This window comes from Lissotriton vulgaris, chromosome 7 (assembly GCF_964263255.1).
Source record: "Lissotriton vulgaris chromosome 7, aLisVul1.2, whole genome shotgun sequence".
Lineage (NCBI taxonomy): Eukaryota > Metazoa > Chordata > Amphibia > Caudata > Salamandridae > Lissotriton > Lissotriton vulgaris.
The window spans coordinates 689,401,944-689,419,716 of NC_141695.1; positions in this window are offsets into that span (position 1 = coordinate 689,401,944).

Consider the following 17,773-nt stretch of genomic DNA (forward strand, 5'->3'; position numbering starts at 1 on the left):
AAGAAATTAGAAACAATGTAGTAGAACCAGGACATAAATAAAGTGTTGAAGTTGATGTTCTTTCTCTCTCTCTCCTATACATGGATCATATTTAATGAAAATACAATTTTGATAGGACCGTTTGTTTTTTGTATCCAAATGTATATTCAGTCAGAAAATGTATAGATATGCCCAAGAGTTTAACTTGATAAGCAGTGCAAAATTAAGTATGGGGTCTTAAGAGAGTGTAAAGGGGCATCTGCATCTAAAACTAACTAACTCAGCAGTGCACAATTAAACACCCGATTTCTACAGAAAAGTGCAACTCCCTAAGGTTTCCAAGAGGCAGGGTCCAATCAAAATCGAGCAGGAGCTATTTCATACAAAATAGTGCATCGCGGTCATCCCATCCATCGCACAGGTGCAAGAAACTCATTATTTAACTTTCACTGAAACTCACCTTGTTGAATAATTCTCACAGAACTAAACATTTGAAACAATATAATTAGTTTAAGCTTCTGCAGTTCAGCTCCCGAAACGAGAGAAAGGGTGAGATAACACACAGCAGTCATATGCATTTTCAATGCTGAAATGTTAAGCTCAATTTTCTATTGCCTTCATTAACTTAACGGGAGCACACTTTACCTATGTTTTTTAAACATGTTTTTATTGAAAACAGTATAATTCAGGATATAGTAAGACAGTACTCTCGACCATGGTGGAGGCATTCATAAAAGGCATCAGAAGCACTTCCTATCATTCTCAACGTTAAATACCATTACAAGAAAATTAAACAGAACAGAGCAGTATCCTTCTCCACTAAGAGCAATTCAAGAGTAGCAAAGGTTGCCCATCATCATGCAAAACATTTATTATAAAAACTAAACAATGAAGAAATTAAAAACGCTGGCAGGTTTGACCTGCCACAATTTAATGAAGGGTCAGGTATTTAACACATCTGGAACATACCACATACCTCAGAATTCTGATTTCTGTGCAAACAGGGGTTTGCGCAAGAGTTGGAAAACACAAACCCACTCATAATCACAAGGTTGTACTTGGTGATAAGCTAAGTATGGGTCTTTTATTCTAAAAAACTAAACTGTGCTTTACCCAACAGAAGGAGATTTTCTGAGATATTAGGGTGCAGGAGCCAATCCACCAGGAGGCATGTATTGAAGTCCCTAAGGTCCATCACGTTCTAATACCATCTCATAGGTCCTTGCTGTCTGGACCACCATTGCAAGCCATTTTGAAGATTCTATTGCTTCAATCACTTTTTTTCACTCACCTCTCTAATTCTACCCTTAACAGTTCCTTCATCATGTCCAGCACCTGACTAATCTTGTGCACTACTAGTTCAGCTAATTTCTTAATTATGATCTAGTGTTTAAACCTCTTCAGCAACCCTAGTTTATCCTCAGATACCTTAAAGAAGCTTTGCAAACATATGTGGGTCCCTTGCTCACTTTGCCAATGGACTCAAGACAGCCTGGCTGATGAGGGTTATGAACTCGAAACCGGTCCCAGGATGCTTGGATCCAGGACCAAGGAAAAACATGGCTTGGCAGTTTGGGCTGGACTGTTCCCATGAGGCATAGGGTCAGACTGGATGCTTGTTTCCGGTCCAGGGAAGACATGGCTTGGCAGTTCGGGCTGGACTGTTCCCATGAGGTACAGGGTCAGACTGATTTGCATATGGCCATATTTGAACTGGGGTGAGATCGCAACGCCACTCGAACGCTACCTGGCTACCTGGCTACCTGGCTGAACTTTCCTTCTGCCTCCCTGTTGCCCGCTTTGAAGGGGGTTCCGCGCTGCTGAGGGCGCCATCGTCTTGGTTTTTGGTCCCCCCCGCCGCCGCTCATCACACCATTCGCGCCCGCCGAGCAGGGGGACTACAGCACCCATAATTCCTGGCAGCTCCGCCCACCCACGCATTTGGACGCGACCGGAGGTGCACAAAACACCAGTGCTTCCACTAAGGAGTGGGAGATCGAAACGCTACTCGAATGCTACCTGGCTACCTGGCTGAACTTTCCTTCTGCCTCCCTGTTGCCCGCTTTTAAGGGGGTCCGCACTACTGAGGGCGCCATCGTCTTAGTTTTTGGTCCCCCCCCGCCGCCGCTCATCACACCACTCGCGGCCGCCGGGCGGTGGGACTACAGCCCCCATAAGTCCTGGCAGCTCCGCCCACCAACGCATTTGGACGCGACCGGAGGCGCACAAAACACCGGTGCTTCCTCCGCGTCGCGGGCGGAGCTGGGCTAAGCCCGGGCAAAGGGCGGGCCATCTGTGGCCGTCCGGGGCCGAAGGAGGCCGGGCAGGGCCACCCTCTTTGGTCCTTCCATTAGGTCGTTGTACCTGGTTTATGGTGTTCGAACATCTGATTGTAATTAAACTGTAGATAAGTATTCTTGTAGTTGATAGAGATAAATATGGGTAAAAATACTCCTATGCCAACTCGTTCCTCCTCGAGAAGAAAAGCACAAACAACAACTCTACTTCCTAGCCTGACTGCAATAGACAGGATGTTACAGAAGACCATAGGGGTTGTCGTCACCGCAATAGAGAGTACCGAGAGGCGTCTTTCACTACCGCCAAGTATGTGTCTACCTACTCAACCCACACAAGATAAAAATAAAAATATACATGTAAACACTTCCATGATTACAACATATTCCCAGGACTCTATCCTCATGGACTCATATGCAGACTTTCCGGGAAAAAATCTAGACTGTGCCACTATATTACAACAAAGCCCTCCTATTGATTTTGTCTGTCAGGAAAGTAGGCTGTTATTAACACCCAATATGCGGTTAAATGAGGAACCCCATGTCCTAATTAATGTGTCAGATGATGTAGAGGAGACAGATAACTGCATTATTAATGATAGCAACCTAGTAGATGGTGCAGTTGATGTAATTCCCCTACAAAGCTTAAGAGGGAAAAGTCCTAAAGGTAAACAGGCACCTAATAGAAAATTTCAGTTTGCTAATAAATTTAGGGGGAAACTCAAAGGCAAACAGAAGAAAATATTACCAATTGTATTGAATAAAAAAGGGGATAAGAGCAAATCACAGCTGAACAGTGCAAAGCAGCAGCACAATGAGGAGAGGTGTAGTGCCCAACAAAAAACATTACCCCTAAGCTCGATTGAACTAATGAGTCAATTTGAACAGCTCATGAAGTCACTCATCTTGCCAATAGTGGAAAGACTAAGGGTCCTAGTAGATAAAGTAGGAAACTTAGAAAAGTTCCACTTAGCCAACTCAGATATACTGAAACACATGGACACGCAAGTTAAGCCAGTGGCTATATCCAACTCTAATTCAACTGCAAGTACTGTTAGTGGTGCTTCAAAGGCAATTGGCAAGCCAACGACACTAGCAGTAAATGGCGACAAACGCCCGCTCAGCCTACCTTACCCCCAGGAACCCAAGCACAAGCCCATAAGAATGTAGGACAAGAGGGGGTAGAGAGGGAGTCTGGCATGTGATCAAAAAGGAGGGAAGATAGTAAGGATAAGAATGATAAATATTCAGACAAGACTATTAGTAGAACTGAGAAGACCAACCATCCACGTGCCGACCTTCCCCCTCAGTCAACCCCCTATACTGTTGTAATGACAGGGGTGCCAGAGTTAAGGAATGAAAGAGGGGAAACCTACCTAGAACTCAAGAATAAGGTAATACATTGGTTAGATAACAACAGACCCTTACCGAGACACACACAAGCTGTGATTATGCATGTCCGAAGAGTAAGTTGGATTGGTCATAGGCAAAAAGACCTTCCTGGAGACTGCATATTTGTTAACTTTAGAGACAGACGGGCGGTAAGATTTATCTGTAAATGGAATACTGACCATGGTAACAACGGGATCCAGACTATGGACCTGACTCACTTTTATCCAATTATGAAGCCTAGGATGATTAATTTTAATCCATGGCAGCAAGGGGAGTATAGGACCAGATATGGAGATAATTTTAACTTCGACATACCATTATCAAACCGATATCATACCTTGGAGGGGTTAGAGGATATTGACTGACTGGCCACAGACAGCAGACCCATTAACTCTATTACCTGCGGGTGGCCAGAGCCAGATGGCTGTGGGACAGAGAATACCACCGTAAACAATAAGATAGGTACAGTGGAGCAATTGAGCAAGGAGCAGGTCTCTGTGTGTCGTAATGGTAAATACAATGAGATATTCCAAGGGGATATTCTGGAACCTAGAAGTAAAGAAGAAACCACGGTCCGAAAAACAAATGAGGGCTTATGGTCACTGATGAGCTGGAACATTGCAGGGTTAAGATCTAAATTGGAGAATGAAAACTGGGTTAAACAGATGAACAATTATGATGTTATTAGTCTCCAAGAGACGTGGACAATGGAACCAGTTCATATCAATGGTTACAGAACTTATTTTTCCCCAGCAATTAGCTCACCTCATGGCAGGGCTAAAGGAGGTCTGTGTACCTATGTTTCCAATATGCTAGTATGTGCGAAAATAGAAGTAGTTTTCAACAACATGTATTATCACATTATCAGGATTACAGTTGATAAAGTGACGGTTTTAGTTTTGGTAAATTTTTACAATAATATTCAAGGAGAGGACGTGGATAATGTTTTCAAAACATTAGGAAATAATATTAAATCTGCGATGGAAGGGAGATCTAAGGAGGTCTGTGTTAAATGGGTTGGAGATTTTAATTGTTCTATATGTATGAAAGGAGAGAGAGGGACTTGTGGAGTAAACCTTGGAAAAGATATTAGTTTTAGCCACTTTGAACATTCCAAGTGTGGGGATTATTTAAATGAAGTCATATTTGGGAATGATATGTGTTTTGCAAATAGACTGGCTAGTCCTGAGGTCCCTTTTCTTTCTACTTTTAATGGAAGAGGGGCTAATACAACCATTGATTACATTATCATGACCGATAGGCATGGGGGTATGATACAGGAATTGGTATCCTTGATATTTCACTTAGTGACCACTTTCCTCTTAGTTTAACTTTAAAGGGGAGACTTAAGGAACCTTGTGGTAAGGTCAAGTCTAAAGCAGTAGTTGATAATATCTCCATGGCCCGTAAAAATGGTTATACCCTAAAATGGACTAAAATTGCCCCAGAAGATTTTTTGAAAAAATTATTAGTGAGCACGTTGCCACAATTCTATGCATGTACAGATGGAAATACCACCGATTCCGACCTAATTAAGAACTTCCTGACGATTGTTGTGCAAATCAGGAAGCTATTATGGGTTGAAACTAAAGGTGGAAACAAGGCGCAGAAGGGGTGGTTTGACCAAGCATGTACAAAGGCATACTCGAATTTAAAGCAAGCCTTACATGCCACAGTGAAGGATACTGATCTAATCAGAGACTGTAGGAATACCTATAAGCAAACACTTAAAAGTAGAAAAAATGCCCTAAAGAAAGAGGCATGGGATGCCCTGTGTGTGGCCTCAATGTGTAAAGACTCTGCATTATTTTGGAAAGTTTTTAACGCTCGCTTCTTGAACCCAAATAATACAGATCCACTAGAAGTGGCAATCCCAGAGAGAGAGTGGGTAGAACACTTCGCAAGGTTGTACTCTAATGAAGATGATAAGAGGGTTGTTGAAACTGAGAACGCCACGACGGGAGCTTGTAGTCACCCTTGTAGTGCTTTAGCCGCTGAAATTAGTGTAGTAGAGGTACATGATTGTATTGATGCATGTTTGGGAGGAAAAGCACCGGGCCCAGATGGGGTCCCGGTTGATTTATATAAAAATAACAGGGAATTGTGGGCCCCGATTCTTGCATGCCTTTTCAATGCCACCCCACACAAGGGCCTACTCCCCTCGTGGTGCCAATCTAGTACCCATATTTAAGAAGGGCTACTGAGATAGCTGTCAGTGTTATCGCCCAATATCACTACTGGACTCAACTGTCAAGATTCTTGTAAAAGTAATTTTAAATAGGCTCCAAGCATGGGCGGAAGAAAATAAAATAATAAGCGATTTACAGTACGGCTTCAGGAAAGGGTTTGGAACAATTGAACAATGCCTGAACTTGCACATTTTAACTGAAAAATATACCAAAGCCAAGGAGGGTCGAATGTTTTTAACCTTTGTAGATCTCACTTCTGCATTCGACTGTGTCTCGCATAGCAAACTCTGGCTGGTTATGGGTAAGCTGGGGATAGACCCTTATATTATAAACCTCCTTCGAGAACTCTATGCAGGAGCATCCGCCAAAGTTAGATTTGGGAAAAATGGTGAATGTACCGAATCTTTCGAAATCAGAAGGGGGGTACGCCAAGGCTGCGTCCTGGCTCCGTTTCTTTTCACACTCTACATCAATATGTGGAGAATACATTATTGACCGAGTGTAGGGACATGCCAATGGTGGGGGAAAGACCAATCCCAACTCTGCTGTATGCCGATGACGCGGTCCAGATGGCCAGAGCATCGCAGGCTATGCAAAGACTGGTCACCTCCTTTTCTGATTTCATGACAAGGTTAGATCTTAGAATTAATTGTACTAGGACCTTTACCATGTATTGTGGATTTGGTTCACATAAAAAAAAGAAAGCCAGTTTATATTGGTAATACCCCAGTTGATGTTACCCAAACGTTTTGTTATTTAGGAGTTTTAATTGATCGCACAGGACTATGGAACACCACTATTAATACTAGGAAATTATTGTTCTGCAAATCAATTATGGCCTTAAAGAATTTTAGCCGTAAAATAGGGAGGAAACCAATCAAGGAAATGTTAACTGTATATAATGCTACTTGTGTAGCGATTGTAACATATGGCGCAGGTCTGTGGGGACACGCTAATGTGAGCTCTCTGCAGGTGGTTGAAAATCTTTTTATGAAATACTTACTAACCGTCCCGCAGAGCGTTTCTACATATGTCTGTCATGTGGAACTTGGGGAGCCTTATCTGGAAGACACTATAAGGACCGCCCCAGTCCTACTATGGCATAGAATATGGACAGTTGACAAATGCGGATTGAACCGCTTGATTATGAATAATGCGACTGGGCTAGAGAAATGTGGTAAAATAAGATGGCTGTGTTATGTGAAGAAATTCCTGACGGCATTGGGCATGGGGAATTATTTCTCAGATCCATCTTCTCTATGTAACATCTCTAGAAAGCTTTTAAAAGAAAAATGTATGACCTTCCTGCATAAAAATAGAACTATGCCCGAAATGAAGAAAATAACGGTTGTAGCCCACAAGCAAATTGTGTCTTCTAGGAACACACAGCCATACTTGAATTTACCAATGAGTGACCATGAAACGTTTTTATGAATTCGTTTTAGATTGAATCTGTTGTTTCGGTTACTCAGTTTTCCAGTAATGAATGATTGGTCGAAAATCTTGATTAAATGTCCCTGTGATGAATTGTCAATTCAATCCGATATACATATACTTTTCATTTGTAAATTTTATACTGTACCTAGACGTAGGTGGGTTGTTACATTACTGAAGACCATGGGAATCAATCGCTGTCACCCTGCTTTTTTAGCTGTACAGAAGCTTGATAGTATTTTAACTGTAGTATTTATTTCTTCATTTCTTAAAAATGTTTTTAAATCACGAAAATCAATTGTAATCTGAATTATGTGGAACTATTATGGGTGTATTGTAAGAACTTTTCTTTCTTTTAACTGTGATTTTTTAAATGTACTTTTATGGTTATTTTGTCTTAATAACCGAATAAAATTTCGAATTGAATTGAATTGAACTGGGGTGGCGGAGTGAGCTAAAGAATGATGATGGATTAAACCCAGATCAGTTGACTGGGGGTGAGTGCTTGCAATGCTCAACCCTCCGTCCATCATACGCTTTCGTTTTGCTAAGTTTGCCCTAAGTTGGCAGGGTATGCCCAGATGTGGGTCCCTTGCTCACTTTGCCACTGGATTCAAGATAGCCTTGCTGATGAGGGTTATGAATCCGAAACCGGTCCCAGGATACTTGTTTCCGGTCCAGGAAAGACATGGCTTGGCAGTTCAGGTTGGACTGATCCCATGAGGCACAGAATCAGACTGATTTGCATATGGCCATGTCTGAACTAGGGTGGCGGAATTAGCTAAAGAATGATGATGGATTAAACCCAGATCAGTTGACTGGGGGTGAGTGCTTGCAATGTTCAACACTCCGTTCATCATCCCCTTTGGTTTTGCTAAGTTGACCCTAAATTGGCAGGGTATGCCCAGATGTGGGTTCCTTGCTCACTTTGCCACTGGATTCAAGATAGCCTTGCTGATGAGGGTTATGAACCCGCAACTGGACCCAGAATGCTTGCTTCTGGTCCAGGGAAGACATGGATTGGCAGTTCGGGCTGGACTGTTCCCTTGAGGCACAGGGTCAGACTGATTTACATATGGCCATGTCTGAACTGGGGTGGCGGAGTGAGCTAAAGAATGATGATGCACTAAACCCAAATCAGTTGACTGGGGGTGAGTGCTTGCAATGTTAAACACTCCAACCATCATCCCCTTTTGTTTTACTTACATTACATGACTACTTTGTAGCCCTGCCCCTCACTACCCTCACACAGGAAGAGGCTGAGGAACTGCAAAGTGACATCACTATCCAGGAGATAAAAGTGATGACAAAAGGGTTGGTGTCATGGCCCCAGGGACAGATGGGTTCCCTGTGGAGTTCTAGGCAACATACGTCAGCGAATTGGCCCCCAAATTAGTTGAACTCTAGAAGATGGTTAGTGGCACGGGCTACATTCTGAAATCCATTCAAGAAGCGACAGTGGTGCCCTTACTAAAACCAGGGAAGCCATTCCACAACTGCAAGGCCTATAGGACGCTGTCGATACTCAATATTAACTACAAAATTATTAACAAGATCTTAGCCTCTAACCTTCTTCCCCTTATGTCCAAGCTAGTACACTCTGACCAAGTGGGGTTTGTACCCAGCTGGAACATGGCACTTAATATTCAGCACCTTCTGGCGGTGCTAGAGGTCAAAACCCATGGCTTCGAAGAGAAATTTGCTGTCAACATAGAAAAATCCTTTGAGAACCTAGAATGGGGCTTTCTGTATGGAGTAGTGGATCGATAGCAGCTAGGGCAAAGCTTCTTGGCATGGACCTGACCACGTATGTGGTTTCAATGGCCAGAGTCTACAGTGGGCAAGCCAGCTCAGAGAGCTACAGCATGGGAGTGATGTGGCAGGTATGCCCACTGTCACCCCTGCTGTTTGCCTGTGATGGAGCCACTGGCCAATCTTGCGAGAGAAGGGAGCAGATATTGGGGTGTCCAGATTGGCATCCATAAGCACTGCATTGCCTTACATGCGGACAACCTCGCAATATTCCTCAGGAACTTGATGCAGACCTGGAGGGAGATAGGGCCATGCTGGAGAAATTCGGTTCCCTGTGAGGCGTGCAGGTAAACTGGCAGAAATCCCCACTGTTCCTCTTGAGGGTTAATTGCCACCCGCCAGAGGGACTAGGTGAACTGAAGTGGGAACCTCGCTGTCTGACCTATCTGAAGGTAAAACCTTACGATGACAGGCAGGATCTGCTTGACGGGTACATGGGATACATTGTCACTGTTATGTGACATGCATTTTAGGCCTGGTTACAAACAGCTGTAATTGTCTAGAGGTCCTCATGTCACCAGTTCTTCAGAGTGAGAGTGGACTTTGGGTTAGCTCCATACAGCCATTAACATTCATGTGTCTTTCATGGTTTGTCATTGAGCAACCTCTGCACCAAAAATTTCACGCACAGATACCTTGCCAATCAGTACACAGATCTTGAGAAGCAGGACATGAAGGAGCAGGAAGAAGCAGTGGAAAGAGCGAGTAGTGACAGTTGTCTAGCAGTCCATGAAGTGGCCGGGGGAAGGACAAAAATGCATGTGTTGAGATGGGTCCCATCGGAGTCTCAATGTTGGCTCACCCCCTCAAGGTGAGACAGAAATATTATGCAGCAGTAGCACCACCTGCAACTGCTGCAAATGTAACAGCAAAGATACTCAAATTACTTCATTCACAGTCTTGTCATGTCAGAACTGAGGCAACAACTAAAACCTATGCAATGAAGCCACAGTTGGTGCTGGAATATGTAATGCAACTAACAACCATTGGTAAATCCAATAGTGTAGGCATATTATGTGCAATCTAACATGTCACAGCACAATTCTGAATGTTGTGAAATGACAGAAGTAGTGGCATACCATACTTGCGGGACACTATGCCAATCACAGATGTGTAGCTTATGTAATTGTAAGCCACACCCTCATGTACATCAGCCACGCCCCTTGTGATGGACCCCCGAAGTCAACTCATCCCACTCCAACTTCTGTGGCGGATAACACGAAAAATAATATTGAACAGAAATTTCACAACACTCATGTCCACTACAGCACAGAAGACAGAGAGCATTTGTATGTGTCAATGTGGGCAGGTAAAACATTCCTGGTGAACATCTACACACACTGCACATTGTCGTGTAGTTCCTATAAAACCTATATAGGACTGATTCTAGACACCCCCACCGGGTATGTTGGCCTGTCTACCAGCTAGCTCACAGAAACTCCTCTTACCAAGGAGAGAATAGTTCTTGGCAACTGTCGAACATGACAACCCGGATCCCTCAGGACCGTGGAAACAGTGTACTACTTTTCGCTCAGTCACTTGTGCTCACTCAGTCTCAGAGAGATACACAGGATAAATGGTATGGACGTTTTTCAAAAGTATTTATTGAACAGTCGTTATTCTAGTGTAAAATAAATGTGCTGAAACAATCATCGGACAGTAACAGATATAAATGATTAGAAGCACTAAGAAAGTAAAAGGATGGTAGAACCATGAATACAGGCAAGTATATAAATACATGACAATAAAATGCTTACTCCTACGATGCTACCCTAACTAGATATACCTAAGTTTACCTAGCATGTATGTAGGTGGTAAGCCAAGAATCCCTCTAGGATAAAGTCAGCCCCATTACCTGAAGTCAGAGACTGTGGGACCCCGTCTTGGTCTTGAGTTGGACACCCTGCAAGGGATGTTAGACCACTGCGAGCTGGAGTATATGCATGCAGGAACCTCAGCGTCTCGCGTCAGTGTGTCGTGCAGGGAAATCCTAATCTCCCCTGTTTGTCTCAGCAAGATGTGATGTTTATATACCCAAAGGTCTCCCCACTGGTTCTACCTTGCTGTGCCACTTGTCGGACTTAGGATGACGTCGGGAATGAACTTTACACATAGTTAATATACAGGAGATGGTAGTCCTGCTGAGTTTCCAAGAATCCTCATGCATCATGTATGAGGCTTTTACAAGGAAAAATCCTGCGTTCGGTGTGGGGTCGTATCTAAGAAAAAGGTCAGTCCCTAAGAAAAGTTATGTTTCTAATATAGGGGAGAATATAAGTGAAAGGTTACGATGTTACCTGAGCCTTTATCGGGGTAACTATATGGAATATAACACTCACTCCTCATCCAACTGGACGACATAATTAAATTCTAACATACTACTAGGCTGGCTAGGCACTGGTACGCAAACAACTACAGTGAAACAATAGTTTTGCTAAAAACTGTTAACATTTTTAAAACATGTTAAAAGTAAAAATTGCCACTTCAAGCAATAGCTCTAATGTGTCCGTATATTTCGAACTACTTCAAACATCAGAAAGCCATCCAGGTCATAAAAGTGTCAAATGTTTTTTGAGTTCCAATTTTAGTTTTTGTAAAAAAAACACTTTTTCCCAGCACATGACGAGCCAAATATTTACATGTCCTGGCTACTAGACGCAACATTGCTGTTGCTTGCCTTTGCAGACGACGACCCTTGTAACACCTCACAGATTACGTCAATTGAGCACAGATGATCTTCCGAACTGCCTGCAGCCGATGCTGGGGCAGCCTGTGCGCCATCCAAGGCCTTGGTGTCAGTGGAGGAGCCGGTATACATTCCAACAGGAGCAGAGACTTCCTGTGAAGGCTCTAAGAATGCCCCCATCAACATATGAATACGCTGAGGACACTGCAGAACATGGGCCGTTACCAGGTCCAGTAAAGCATCAACGTCCGGTTACGCAACTGATAGAAGTGTCAGACAGACATCCAACATGCATTCTTCTCCACAGAACAGGCATCGGAGAACAGGTAGGATGCAGCCCATCCAGACTGGTCTAAATTATAGCAACCAAGAGGCGCTTAGTTCCCATAGGCGAGGTGTGCACAGATGTTGTACGATGCGATCACTGTATTTATGCTTCAGGAGTGCATTTCTCATCTCCTTGGTGACTGGGACATCCATTGCGTAGCAGAAAAATTACAATCATGATACCTGCTCTTAGAAACAGGATCTGCCCAAGTCCTCCAAAAATGCTTCCAAATACGGAGTGTATGAAGTTTGGTATAACTCCGAGGACAGTCTGAAAGGTGCATAACAGTCTCGAACCTATGGTCTTAAATAGGTGGGCTATACCCATCGTATCGGATCTGTTAAAGATACGATTTACCATTTCTGTGAAATGGAAGGGCAGTTCGTACTTATTAGTGCCTGGATATCAGCCGAGGACCTTGCGATCTGGAGATCAAAAGTCTCCCGGGCGGAGTTTGGGGACATGGTTTTCTGTAGAAGCATGGCTTTCATTCTGCTCAGTGTCTGACCGTATAAACGAAACTTTCAATGAAGGCAATAGCAGTGTCTCCCTGACTGTGTATGTTGGTGGAAACAATACTTGCCTACAATAAGTAACCCTGGAGCTCACAGTGACTAGATATGCGATGCCCTGAAGCATCCCACAACAACATTGATCATTCAGCATCAAGTAACTCCCATTTGAGTAGCTTGAATACTGGTGTAATCACGCTGCTGGGGTACTCTTCAAGTGACAGGATAGGGTTCCTACTGAACCATTGCAGACCCCATGCAGCATAATAACTTGGCATATAGAGATCCACTTAAAGCGTTCTCACAGTTTGTACCGCTTAGTAATACTTCTAGATTCCCACTCCTGCATCGAAATCTGTATGGTAAATCCCAAGATTCCTTGATGAATTTCCTACCCATTTCCTCATATCTGTCTGCCTGTTGCTGTTCTAGGCAGTACTGAAACTGGAAAGTTGTGACTGGTAATGTTATAAGGCTATGGATCAACCAGTCTGTGGCCGGTGATTCTGCCACAGTAAAAAGTAATCTGTCCAGTTTTTCAATACTCAGCACTGTATATTTTACTCCCCTTTGTACCATTTTCATCTGTTTTTCCATTAGCATGTACACAGAAAATAGTGATGTACTGTCGAGAAAACGCCAAGTCACATAACCTGCATGCAATGATTGCAGCGTCAAGCTCAATAACATAATAAAATGTAATTGTGTTTGCCCAGGCTCTAGTATGGGCAAATCTTGTTTTAGTACATCAATAGCAGAAGATACAATGTTTCCCAGTGAATAAATCCTGGATGTTAACATAGTCATACCATTGTTAACTACGGTTAACGCCTTTTCTAAATTGATCCTATCTATTTCTCATAGTCTCTACGCTGCTTCTTGTTGGGAGATTTTCCAAATTTCGTTATAGGCAGCATAATAGAAATATTTTTGATGTTGCTTTTTGGGACCTAGTAAAAAATCCTGTAGGTCCACATCCTTCTTAAGTAAGGATAAGTGTTGTTTAACCTGTGGTAATGTTGAGGATTTTAGTAAATCAAGGCACAACTTCCTAACACTGTATGATGTCACCACCCCTGTATGTTCTCTTTGAACATAGCGTGGGTCTGGCCTGTGGATACTAAACCTTTCGGTGGTACCCCATAATCTTTCCAGACATCTGTTTGTGTCTGTGGGCCAAACCAACCATCCCTTCCAATTGGGGGCTGATCTATTTTATTGTAAAATGTCATCTATTGTAATCCCTTATTGTGATGAAAAATTACCCTTTGTAGGTGATGGTGTTGAATTCCGAGGTGTGTTCAAATCCTTATTCTTGGCTATTCCAAGACAGGTAGTCTGTTTCACAGTATCATTTAGAAATATAATCTGCCGAGGAATAAAGCATGCTCTAAATAGCGCTTCTGTCGCCTGGACTTGCCAGTCTCTAGAACCCCAGATGGAATTTAAGTCTATGGTGTCTTTCCATAAGTCAAAACCCTGTTCAGACAGTTGGGTAATAAAGGAAGCAAAGTAAATCTGTTCTGTATTCATCAGCATATTTTTCTGTGCAGATGTCGGTGCAACCCTGAAATATATGAACATTTCTGTGCAAAACATTTTGTAGGGCAATGTTCCCATTGGTGATATGTGAAAACATTCCTTTGGGTACTGCATTTGTGTAAAAAATTATGACCATAATGTTGATAACAATAATAGGGGTTAAAATCTGATGTGTTGTAACAAATAGCCCAGGTCAGCAGAGGAGAACGTATCTGAGAGAGAATGGTGGGTCACTAACACGAGTGCACCTCCCTCTTTACACCCTCAGAACGAATGGTCATCGGACGGAGAAGAACTTTGGCACCAATACAAGGAAGAATTAGAGGATGGCCCCTTTAAATCCGCCACAATGGACTACAGGTTCACGCCCCCAGATGACGCAGGTCTCCCAGGACTGGAGAAAAAGCCGGAAGAAACAGTATCGGCGTGTGATGTCACCGAGGAGCATTTCGTTTGCATAGGAGAGCCGGTGAAACTACGCTGAGAAGGAGAAGGACTGCTTCGAGCCCCCGTGGGTCCAAAGAAGGAGGTTTCTGTGCCTGGAGGCCAATTTTCCATGCTTTGCCCAGCCACACTCAACAAGGAGGAGTGTGGCTCACGCAGGTGCGTCGGCGTGTGTCGGGCTGGTTGGGGAGGCGGGGAGAGGCAGGGACAGAGAACTCCGAGTGAAGCGCAGAGCGCTAGTGTAAATACCTGTAAATATCGTATTCACTGGCTGTACCCCTCCCCGCACTACCCTCACCTTCCCTCACTGGCACCACCCTGTGATTGAGTGTGAAATACTTGTACATACACTCACTCGCACACTGGTGACTTATTCCCCCCCACACTCCCTGGGTCCTTAAATTGGGAGAAAGAAATCAGAATCGATCCATGACCTTGGTGTTTCTTTCCTCTTTCGCATGTCCCACAGAGGAGAGCCCTCATATCTTGCCGGGAGAACGAAAGGCACACCAGAAGAGTCAACAAACACGGATCCCGCATCTTTGGCCCGGGAAAGACTTACCTTACGAAAGAAAAAAAACCCTTGGAAAAATAAAAACGTATATCCCCAGACCTAGTCTCCGTGCCCTTCCTTCTACCCCGCCACATGTGTCTTCTCACATTTCTTTATTAGAAAATGCAGCAGTTTGTTCTAAATCAGACAACATATTGTTTACAGTTTCAAAGTCCCAATCATTGGAAAATGTACTGGAAGTAATGATATAATTTAAGGAAATTTCAAATAAATGAGGTTATTTTTAAAAGTTCAGTCGGACCAAATATATCATAATGAGCCTTGGGGTATATGTAGGTAATTTTGATTTTGCGATTCAGAAAAGCGTTTTTTGGCGAATCGCAAAACCGGATGTAGGTAAACAATCGCTATTTTTTAGCGATTCTCAAAAATTTGCAGATTTTTTGTGCGATTACGGAAATTGCGATTCCTTATTAGCGAATTCGCTAATAAGGAATCGCAAAAGCGAGAAAGAGCAATTCAGGTGCAGAATGATGACATCACAACCAGGAAGTGTGAGTCTCCATGCTGCATCTAATTGCCTGCACCTGTCCCAGAGTCATTTGCTGGCTGAGAGACAGAGTGGAGGGATTGTAGATTTGGCTCTTACTTCAAACAGTGTAAAATTGAATCACAGGGTGCTAAAAAGCAAGGTGGAGAGAAGCAGGCAGAAGAACAATCCAGAAAAAGGAAGCAGAAATTTTCTGAGAGGGAGTTGGAGGTTTTAACAGAGGAGGTAGTGAGGCAACATGATCTTCTTTTTGGAAAAGCCTCACTTCGTGTGCCTGAAGCCAGAAAGAGGAAAATATGGGCAGACATACAGGAAAAGGTAAATGCTATTGGCGTTACCCATCGTTCCACCGATGACCTCAGGAAGCGATGGTATGATATGAGGCAAAGGTCCAAGGAGAGGGTGGCCACGAGATTGGCAGAAGCCAAAGCAACTGGAAGTGGGAGCTCCACTACACCTGAGCCGACGCCCCTGGAGGAGTTGGTGGAGGCAACCCTAATGCCTGACGCAGTGACGGCGTGGCTGACCTGGACAGCTCTGAAACCAGAGACAACACAGAAGGTAAGATGCATGCTAAAATCACCCAATGCATTGCTATCCCACCCAAACTCTAAAATCAACATGCATGAATAGGAATCCGTCCATGTTTTTAGTAATACCCAGTGAAGCATTTTGGGAAATATAGTCATATGTCATGTAAATAGGGGCAGATATACATACAAAGGGTATATTGTGAACAGCTACAATAGCAATATGACAAGTACACAAAATAGACAAGCAGACATGTAAATAATGTTGTCATAAATCTTTATTGAAAAAAAAAGAAAATTACACACAATTCATGTGTGATTTTTTTTTTGGCAGATGGGCCATCAACACAGGACACTGTTGCAGCAGTGGGAGAGTCAGCTTCAGCAGAGGACCAGGCAGGGCAGGAGATCCAGGGTGCCACATGTGACACACCTTCTGTGCCAACCAAACAGCGCAAAATAGTACCTGCATTAATACAAATGCAATCTGGGTCCACAGATGCTGAAGACGAAACACAGGCTGATGCATCACCTTGCATAGCTCAGGGCAGATCCCAAACAGCCACATCCAACATTACTGGCAGTAGAGCCAGACAGAGGGCACGCAACAACAACTGCAGTGCCACAACAGGTTCAGAGTCTGTTTTTGCTGGGCTGGAGGGCCAAATGTTAAATGTGCAGCATCTGCAAAGCAAAGGCATATCGTCAATTCAGCATCAGCTGGCGCAACACAATTGGCACATGTCAGAGGTGAGAGTTGGCATCAGACAAATTGCAACAGCAATAGAGGCACATTTAAATGAAGCTAGGATTTCTAGCCAGGCCCAGCGCAGGAACCAACGACATTTATCAACACGGCTTGACCAATTTGCAAGGGTTGTGAGTCGCCAATCTACAGCCATAGCCATAATTTGTAGAAGAACAGTGAGCACGCAAAATGCAATGGCACACTGCTGTCAGGATGTTGCAATCTGGGGGGATTGTTACGACAGGTAGCATAGACACTGATGGCCAGTCAAGCAGAAGCACACCTACTCCACCGATACCATCAGAAAGGCGTAGGAGTGGCCGTCAGGGCAGAGGTGTGGACAACAACACCGAAAATACAGAACAGGCTGACGGTGGGGCATCAGGAAGTTCACGCCGTAGATGAAGGAGCAGAATGCACAATGGTATGTTGTGAAGCAACACATCCCATGAGGACTTACGTTAATGACATTTGGGCACTGTGTGGACATGAACACGTGCACATTTCAGCCTTACAGTCACATTGTGTGACATTGCATATCCTGCATTTAAGGAAGTAAAATGTTTTGTGATTAACAACATTGGGCATTGTGGTTTATTTTCTTACCTAGAAGTAGTTCTGTGTGATATCATCACGTCACATGTGCCCAGCAGCTGCCCCAGCTCCTCCTGCACATCTGCATTGGGGGACTGGTTCCTCCTCATCCGATGTGTCGGAGTCAGTCAGATTCACTGGGGTGCCGTTCTTGATGGCAATATTGTGTAGCATAGCGCAGGCCACCACTATCTTGCAACATGTCTCTGGACTGTACTGTAGAGT